The 10,238-nt window shown below is 37.3% G+C and overlaps 1 pseudogene; it reads right to left on the bottom strand.

The window, feature by feature from the left end:
* Positions 1–661: 661 nt before the first annotated feature.
* LOC143610932 (pentatricopeptide repeat-containing protein At2g03880, mitochondrial-like) lies at positions 662–6,261 on the bottom strand (annotated as a pseudogene).
* Positions 6,262–10,238: the final 3,977 nt, after the last annotated feature.

Raw genomic sequence — 10,238 nt, 5'->3', positions numbered from 1 at the left:
CAAGTTATTAAGGAAAAATGCTCCTTTTATATTTCATAGAAACATCCAAATGGTTTACAATGAAGTGGCAGGTAAGCGGGCAACAAACTGCGCCGCAAATATTATTACCAAATATTTTTTAAACAAGTTAATGAGTACGAGTTATTAAGTAATACAAGCATTTGTTCTTATAGCAATTCAAGCACCACTTGCACTCTCGCAAACCGACACCATCTTTCAAAGACTTCTCCACCAACTACTAAAGTTCACTTAGACCAAGTTCTAAGGTCACACAAAGGTTAAAAATATAGACCCGTGACACAAAGCTCCACTTCCTTGGAGTTTGCACACCAACCGACCATGCTCGTGGTCCCACACACACACAGTGTGGCGTTCAATGGCATAGGTTCCCGTCATGTTGGACCAGTTTCCACTCTCCCACACCTCATAACCTAGGAGTTTTTGTCGTAGTCGTTTATGATGACAATACGTCTACTTTTTATATCTTTTAAAGTTTGTATAACTTTTTGTATAAATATTATTTATAAAACTATGTGTGTTACTATTAAATAACCATTAGCCAAATTTCATATGACAAGCTTTCAAATTTTAAACATCATGGACTACTGTAAAAAACTAAAAACAAGTATTTTACTAGCATACATTAGAAACGTGATGACATATAACAAGCATTGGTCTATACATCAAGCTCAATCCAACTACAACCAGCCATCTTTTTCAAACCTAAACAACTCATCCTATTTCTAAACTCCACTGATTCATCCCATCTACTTGAACTTGCATAACTATTTGACACCAGACTCAAAGTCCCACCACTTGCACCTTTGTCCACAAGGCTCTCGCCTACGGTTCTAACCATCGCCTCGTTCCCATGAACCCTACAACCAGTAACCAACGCACCCCAAACCGGCCCATCCAGTTCTATACCCATACCCCTAACAAACTCCTCTGCTTCTTTTAACTGCCCGGCTCGTGCATACAAGTCCACAACGCACGCACAATGCTTCTCGTTAATACTAACACCATAACTTTTAACCATGCCTTTGAACAACATCAACCCTTCATCTATTAATCCACTATGGCTACACGCGGTTAACAAACTTATTAAAGTAACATCATCCGGTGCAACCCCGTGAAGCAACATAAGCCCGAATAATGGTAACACGCGATGTCCAAGCCCGTTCAATGCAAGTCCGTTAATCATCGTACTCCAAGCTATCGTATCCTTAAATCTAAGTGATTTAAACACACGAACCGCGTTACTTACACTACCACATTTCACATACATGTTAATAAACGCATTTTCCCACGTTTCCTTCAACCGGGATATCACTACTTTCTCGAACATACAACTCAACCGACTCGCACAAACTCAACGCCCGTATACTCGCACACGCCATCGCCACATTAACCACCGTCGCCTCATTCGGCCTAACTCCACCTCTCACCATCTCATCAAACACCTCAACCGCCTTCCCACAATCCCCTATTCTTACAAACCCACCAATCATCGCGGTCCACGACACCACGTCTCGTTTAGGCATTTCATCAAACACGTGGCGCGCAGTCTCCACCGACCCGACTATCAAATAAAAACACGACAAAGCATTATCCACAACAACATTCTCATCCTCAAACCTCCTCAACCAATACCCATGAACAGCTTTCCCACAATTTAACCCATTCACACCACCACAAGCAGCCAAAACACTAACAATCGTATTCCCATTCGGGTTTACATTCGCATTCATGGACCGAAACATATCGATCGCCTTACGATGAAACCCGCATTTCGAGAACCCGGAAACAATCGAGGTCCACGAGACCACATTTGGGTGATTAATATTATTAAAAACGTTATAAGCTGAAACGATGTCGTTTTGGGTGATGTAGGAATGGATTAATGTGTTTAGGATGTAAGTGTGGGAAAAATGTCCGGTTTTGGTTAAGTGGGTGTGGGATGAGGTGGGGTTGGGTGAGTGAGTGTGTGAGGGCTAGGTAGAAGGTGTAGTGGTTGTGGGTGTAGAGAGTGAAGGCGTGTTGTGGGTGTGAGTTTGTGAGTAGGGTGTTGAGGGTGTGTGAGGATCAGGGCTTTGATTTGGGGAAGAAGAGGGTGGTTTATTCGCATGTTTTGGAGGGAAAGGAAGTGGATTGTGACTTAACTAGAAAACTGTCAGCTCTTTCTACATGTTAGATTCGAGTTCAGCTTTCGGTTACTTTCTTACTTTGATAATTTAGGTAGTAAGGCATTGGTAGGTGTTTACTTACACACGAGCCTAGCCGAGCCGAGCTTGGCCCATGCTCGGCTTGTTTCGAACTCTATTTTCAAAGTTCAAGCTCGGCTCGTGAGTAGATTTTCAAGCTCGAGCTCGGCTCATTTATTATTTATCAATTACTTTTTATTTAATTATAATTATTTTTATATATTTTTTTTATTATAATTTTATGTATAAAATAATATATATTACTTAATTATTTATGTTTACTTTTTCATGAACATTATACATATTAGTTAATAATTATAAATATATATTTTAAAATATTATATAAATGACCGGCTCTAGCTCGATAAGTGAAGCTCAGGCTGGGGCACGTTTATTAAACGAGCTTACTTTTAAGCTCAAGCTCGGGCTCGATTAAGCTCGGCTCGATCGAGATTTCTAACGAGCCGATCTCGAGTAGCTCGGCTCGTTTGCACCCCTAAAATGAATTCTTATTATTGGTGGATTTCGTAATTTTTTTCAACGATGTTAGTATTGTGCGGTGTTCAAACCGAAGTAGGAGTTTTTGAGTCAGGTTGGGTAGGATCACAATAACCGGTAAAGCTTGGTTATAGGAGAAATTAAGTGAGGCCTTCGAGGCTTGGTTATAGGAGAAATAACGACATGGCAATAATTTAATTAGCAAAAAAATTGAGCTTAAGGTTGTGAGGAGATTTGTATGTTATTTGTTTCGAAATCGTTGTTTATTTTTTATATTTGAAAAGAGAACTTCATTAACAATCCAACAACACTACAGAAAGAGGCATGGCATCTCCAGATAGCTCGAAGGCGTCACCATCGAAACAAAAAAAGAGTTAACACAAAAGCAAATTTAAATAATCCCCCCCCCCTCCCAACTCTCCTCAAATAGCTGTGACCTATTATTAATCCACAAGAAGCTCAACAACTTGATAGAATGACTTCATGTTTTCAAATATTATTGTCGTATTGAAATTTTGAGTCTTAACTATAGAGCATGCTATGGAAACATGTCATAGTCCCATAATAATAAGCTGACACAAAATATGTGTGACAAAGCCTAATAAAGGGTAACTGAAGAAGCGTGGATCGACTTACCTTGTATACGATCTACGTTCCTCGGGTATGAGTGCGCTATATCACCGATGGTTTTCCGAGATACGAGTTCTTCCACCTACAAAACGAACAGCACCGTGAGCTTACCCCTCAGAAAGGGACAGAGGGGTCCTCTTTGGGGTAACCCTCCAGTGTGAGAATAAGATATTGCAGGAGAAGATAAGAATCTGAAAATGAGTAAAGGATTCAGAATATATTTCTTGCCCTGACCCCAACTGTGGAGGTGGTGTGGTATTTATAGTATTAGGGTTTCCAATGATTGGGCTCAGACCCAATTAGGGCCTTTTTGGCCTCCTCCTATTGCTTCGCGCCACTTGTACTTAGGACACCTGGTGCTTTTTCATTGATTATTCTCTGACCAAGGTATTTTACCTGACCCATGTGCCATCACGTGGTGGCACATGGGTTTTGCTGAGTTGTCCACCCTTCATTGGCAGCTGTCAACATCAGCACATTCTTTATTCCTTAAAAGATACCTTCTGGAAGGTTGTCTGATGAGTACAATCATGGTTGTCCTTATCCTGATTTGGATTAGACTATTGTCTCATTTGTTGTGTTGTCCTTTATGCGCCTATTCCGGGGATGCGCAAGGTCTTCTCTTTATTCTCACGCGCAGATGTTTCATGCGCAGATGTGATATGCGTGAGCATGTGATATGTGTGAGCATAAGTGATATGCGCCAAGCGCAGATGTGATATGCGTGAGCATATGTGATGCGTGAGCATATGTGATATGCGTGAGCATATGTGATATGAGCCACGCGCATAGGTTTTGGCTTTGTGTCTTCGTGACATCCTGATTTCAAGCCTCTTGTCTATATCTTGTGGGTTGACCCGCCCCGCTCGATGTTAAGGCGGGTGCATACCCCTTCAGTAACCATAATATCTAGTAAAGGGATTGAAGCAACTAATGTAGTTAGAAAGTACAAGTACTCTCAACAAGACATCTAATCACGAGATAAAGACCCATGCGAGTTATTGAATGGGACTCATGCAAAAGAGAAAGTAGACCAAGAGAAGATTCAAGGACAAGAACCACGAGATAAAAGAGACTAGGATTTTAACCATTTGTAATTTGTATGTAACCCTCCCTCGTGTTATAAAATAAAGTCGAATGATGAAACTTTTTAGAAAAAAATGCCAAAAATGAAAAGGGATGCTTAGACTATGCCTATTGGCAACCTGATTGTACATTGGGATTACTAAATTTAAATAAAATAAATAAATAATCAATAAAAACTCACAATCTGGTCGTTCCACCAACCATGGTTGCAAACTAGATTGTAAAAAAGTGGATTCCACATGTCACTTGTGTGTTGGTTGATTTTTATTTTCTTTTTTCTTTTCCTTTTCTAATAATTCATTTTAAATATAATTTGATTTTTCTTTAATAACTTATAATATTTAACTTTTTAAAATATTTTAAAAACACAATGTTGTTAGTTTTTTTTTTGAACATTCCGGTATAAATTTTATAAAAAACGGAGTTCGTTTCAAAATTTGTATTTTCTAATATAAAATAAATAGAGAAACTCATAACGTGCTAAAAAGCGATTTGATTGAGCATATTTGGCAAAAATTTGGTGTTAACGAATAATTATGTAGTTTGTATCATTTTATTATGTTTAATTTTATATTTCATGCTAGGATTGTAACTTATCTTATCTATTTTATTAAGTGTGCTTGATAAATATAAATATATAAATATTTTTTTTAGTTTTTCCAACCAAATAATATATTTGTTTTAAAAATATAATAATTAGTTAGTTATTATAATAACTTGTAGTAAATTAAAAATTATTGTAATGAAATTTATTTAATAAAAAATAGTTGAGGTTGGGTTGTTAATGAGAGTAAAAGTTTGTGATGTGTTGGGTTGTGTAGATTGAGAATGGAGAAATTAATTTTTAAATAAAAGGTTGGGTTGGTTTAGGTTGCAAATGGGTATAGTCTTATAGCCGGATTCAAACCTAGGAACAAAACTTGGTTCTAGGTTTTAACCATGTCACACACAACTATTTCACCAACTTAATTCTCTTTTGTATTTAATTTATTTCTTAGAAAATTTGGAAATAAAAGAGCAAAGTGGTACAAAAACGGGTATTGTACCAAAAATACCCATACCAATACCCGTACCCGTACTCGTACCATACCGAAAAATTTGGTACAAGTACTGGTACATGTTTTTATTGATTTTTGGTAAGAGTACAAACGAGTACGGATACGGATACGGATACATGTACTGTCCCACGCTCATCCCTAGTGTCGGCCCGTCTAAAGGCAGACACCCTAAAAGGAGTTCATGCAAGTATTGTCTCGGAGTTTGGTGTGTTAAAATCAAAATATCAAGAACATAGTTTATTAATGGATGGATAGAAATTAAATAGCTTCATGTTTTGGAATATTTCTACATATTTGAATTTTGAATCTTTCATAAAGTGTGACACAATTTCAATTTCATATGATTTCTGGTCTTATCTTTATTATCTTGGCCCAATCTCGAGTAAATGAAATGTTTCTTGAGTATGACCTTGATGTTTAACTACATTGATACAAACAATGAACATATGCTGAAAAAAAATCTTTATATACTATGTCTACAAGACTGCAACAAGGTCAAATTGTCTAAAACTATATATAACTTTAAAGAGAAATCTGCAATTTGCCTCCCTGGTTTATATCGTCGTTGGATGGGTAAACCACTGAAAAAGATTTTGTGAACTTTGGACCACTATGTTTCTCCGGCGGGTTCTTCTGACTCCTGTCGTCAGTTGACCCGTCGTTGACTCGTTTAAAATAATGGAAATTACTATGTTACCCTTGATTCCTTTTATAACAAAACGATCTACCCTGTTTCCCTTTATGATTCCATCTCCGGCGATTCCCTCTACCCCGTAATATTCCATTTTCCGGCATTCGATTGACGGATGTCTCAATCCAAGTCAAGTCAAATCTCCTCACGTTCACCTTCCAAGCCTTCCCGTGCAGATGACCTTTGTGTGAGATGTTCATGTGGTGCCGCGACATGTTACCGGATATCCAGGACCACTGCAAACCCGGGTCGTCGATTCTTGTGTTGTGTAAGTGTTTAATTACTCACGAATTAGGGTTCTAGTCTGTTAATCGATGATGATTTGGTCTATCGTGTGGCTTAGGTCACTTTTAGGGGTAATTGTTCTAATCTGTGAATCGAATTAGGGTTGTTTTTTGTTGATATATTTAATCCGTTACAGAAGGGGAGTTGTGGATGGCTAAAATGGGCTGATGATCCCACATGCCCTAGTTGAAAAGGTAATTCAAGCAATGGTGACGATGATGAACAAGAAAGATGATTTTGCAAGAATGAAAACCAAAGAAGTAACAAGCTTGAAGATGTTGCTAGGAATTAGTTGGTTTTTGTTCTTCGTTTATGTGTGTGTTTATTGATTAGTTGTTAACATTGTATTTGTAGTATGGGATAATGTAATCTTTGTTGTTATTTTAGTTTATGTTATATTTTAGAGCTTCTTGTTTCATCTATTCACTTTAAATATATGTTCCACATTATCAGTCATGTTGCAGCCATGATCAAATTGAGAATGTTGAGTTAGGGAAGGATGAAATTGAGAATGTGCAGTTTGACCAAGACAAAAGTCAAATGGAAGATGTAACATCCCGAATTTTCAAAGAATAATATTTAAATATATAATTTATTTATGGCATAACAGTTACTCGGATTAATAGAGAAAGAATAAAATGATAAAATAATAAGATAAAAGAAAGCCCACGAATTTATAAACGAGTGTTAATAGTTAATTAATATTAAATATAGAAAGAATTACGGACTTGGGTAATTAAAATGGATCAAGATGGTGGGATGAGCTTTAGGTCCATGGGCTTTGAGGAGTATAAATATCTCCCTAAAGCATCCTAAAACCCTTATCCTCATTTTCATCTTCCATAATCTCTACACACACTCCAAACACACACACCTTCCTTGCTATACATAAACGGCCAAGAGAGGAAGAAAGAGATCCGAGACCAAATCAAGCTAACTATTATCAAATCTTCTATATATAAGATAGGTCCAAGGATTTAAGTTCATAACCAAGCCAAACGACAACAAACGAACACAAAAAGGTATGTTCTTGATCCTTAAATATTATGTTTTCCTTAATGTTTGGCCTTGAAACTTAAAACGAGTGTTGATCGGGTATAAACGAACATTAAAGTTGAAAACTTGATGTTAAAATGGAACTTAACGAACTCGTAACTATGAACGGCTCGTTTAAAGAAACCCTAGACCTATTCTTAACATTTTAGGCTTAAATATCCAAATTTTATGGTTTCCCGAGTCAAGTCTTACCCGGAAATGGACACGAGAACGCATAAGGGTTAAGATAGCATCATGTTAGAGGTTTATGTGTTAAGTAGTAGTAATAATAATAATAATAATAATAATATCAAGAAACGGGCTGTGGGTGGAGAGTCCAAACCCACCAGCCCCAACTCCAAACTCGATCCCATCCTGGAAACAAATTACAAGGGTAATTCGCATACAAACATTTAGAATACATACATACACAGAAATCGCATACACTCGGCATTCGATTACAACCAAGGCTCAATTACATGGTAATAATCAATTCGATTACATTGTAATCGAGCCCAATATGAACTCGATTACATGCCAAACTCGCTTACACTACAGGTGGTCGCTTACATGTATAAAATCTCAGATTCGCTCACAACAGGAATCGATTACACTAAGAATCGCATACAATTCGATAACAAAAACTCGATTACAATAGAAGCTAACTAATACCCATAATCGTTTACAATATACATATACACTCGATTACAATTGTAATCGATTCCTAGAGGAATTCGATTACAATTATTGAAACATATTTCAACCCGGAAGCAGATTACATTGAATTCGATCACCATAAACCCGATTACCTTGAATTCGGTAACAATAAACTCGATTACATCATGTAATCGATTTCCAAGACCCGATTATAGGTTAATTCGATTACTTGGAACTCGAGTACAATCGGATTTCGTTTACAAATAGGAATCGATTATATCCCGGATCCGATTGCGGTGAACTGATTACCTGTACTTAATCGTATACATGGAGCTAGAACACCGTAGGGGCTTGTTTACAAGCTTAGTTCATTTACAATGATCTGATATGAGCAGTAGGTGAGAGGAACGATGGTTGACCTAGATATGAGTCCAACTACCCACTCACTGGATCAGACATATGGGCATGGCCCATTTCACGAGCTCTTAAGCCCATATTAGCCAAACACTTGTTTTGGGCTTGACCCATGCTTTAATAAACCATAAGACGGATTCTATTAGTCCCGTTAGCGAGGCCAGTAAAAATAATGCAATATAACTTAGTCAGCCCCGGTTAACACCGTTAATCAATTTAAATAGTGAACCCGAGTGTATACACATATACATGTAAAGGTTTAATCGCTTACAGGTGCATACAAGGTTATACATGGAAATCCACGTGCATAAGATAACCTGTGTGTCGTATACATACACACACCTACGTTTAAATATGAATATACTTATAAACACATGACACTTTAAGAGGAGGGACGTTAACTCGACAAAGAAAGATAATATTAAAATAATCCAAAAGCCTTATATTAATAATAAAATGTTTAAGGAAAGAGAAATAACAATAAAATAATTATAAAACCTTAAATTAGGGTTCATGGGAAGAATAATAAGTAAATGAAATCTAAACAAGGCCAACCGATCATACCAGACTTAGTCATTTCCAACTGGAATACAAATAGGATGAATTTTAATACGTGTGATTTATAAACAGTTAGCAGGCTCAACTAAAGAAAGGATTAACGATTAACGGAGAATGGAACAGGATCCAGGTGAGTTTCTAGCCCCATTCTTTGTTATGTTTTCGGGGCTGTGTGCATACTCGATGTGATTAGTTAATACACTTACCTTAAGTGGTAAGTGTATGCTATATATGATATATGTGATAGATATGAATGATTGCTTGTCGGTACGTGAACGATCTTCGGATATTGCGCGTATCGTCAGGTTATAAATAAGTGAACGTTATATGAAATGTATGGATGATGTATGAACGTTATGAATGAATGCTTGTCGGGGCGTGAACGATCTTCGGATATTGCACGTATCGACAAGGAGTATGATTGTTAAATGTATGATGTGAAGAACGCTTAGTGTTATTATGTTACGATGTAATTATTGTATATGCAAAGTAAGTGTATGCAGGTACAGGAATGTCAAATGAGTTCTACGTCTGACATAGTAAGTTAGGATGAAAAATCCCTCTAACTTCCATTGGACATAGACTTGGAATGTAATGGCGTAGTTAAGGACTGTGGGCCTTATACGTGTTATAGATGATAGATGAGAACGTAGTTAAGGACTGTGGACCTTATACCTACTTCAGATAGGGGCCAGCATAGGAAAGGACTGCGGACCTTATACGTGTTGTAGTTGTATTGTGGTAGCATAGGGGAGGATTATGAACCTCGTACGTGCTATGAACTAGGTTGCAACATAGGGAAGGACTGTGGACCTTGTACATGTTGTGGATGTAGAATGGTATAGGGAAGGACTGCGGACCTTGCACGTACCATAAATGGTGAACATAGGTGAGGACTGCGGACCTTTTTCGTGTTCACGACCCTGAGTATTGGTAAAGACGCCGGACTATGAACATACTCTCGGTGGACTGGGGTAAGTGATAGTATGTATGTATGTATGTATGTATGATAGAAAGGTAACTGGTTTAGTATGGATATGTATATGCGTATATGTATGTATGTATGATATGTGTATGTATTGTATGTTGTCTGATTAAATAGAACTCACTCAGCGTAGCTGA

The sequence above is a fragment of the Bidens hawaiensis genome, unplaced genomic scaffold (assembly GCF_021521415.1).
Source record: "Bidens hawaiensis isolate Kalapana, Puna unplaced genomic scaffold, B.hawaiensis_p1.1 tig00028741_1, whole genome shotgun sequence".
NCBI classification, from domain to species: Eukaryota; Viridiplantae; Streptophyta; class Magnoliopsida; order Asterales; family Asteraceae; genus Bidens; species Bidens hawaiensis.
The sequence above is the reverse complement of the archived record's forward strand: the minus strand, read 5'-3'. Positions and strand labels throughout refer to the sequence as shown.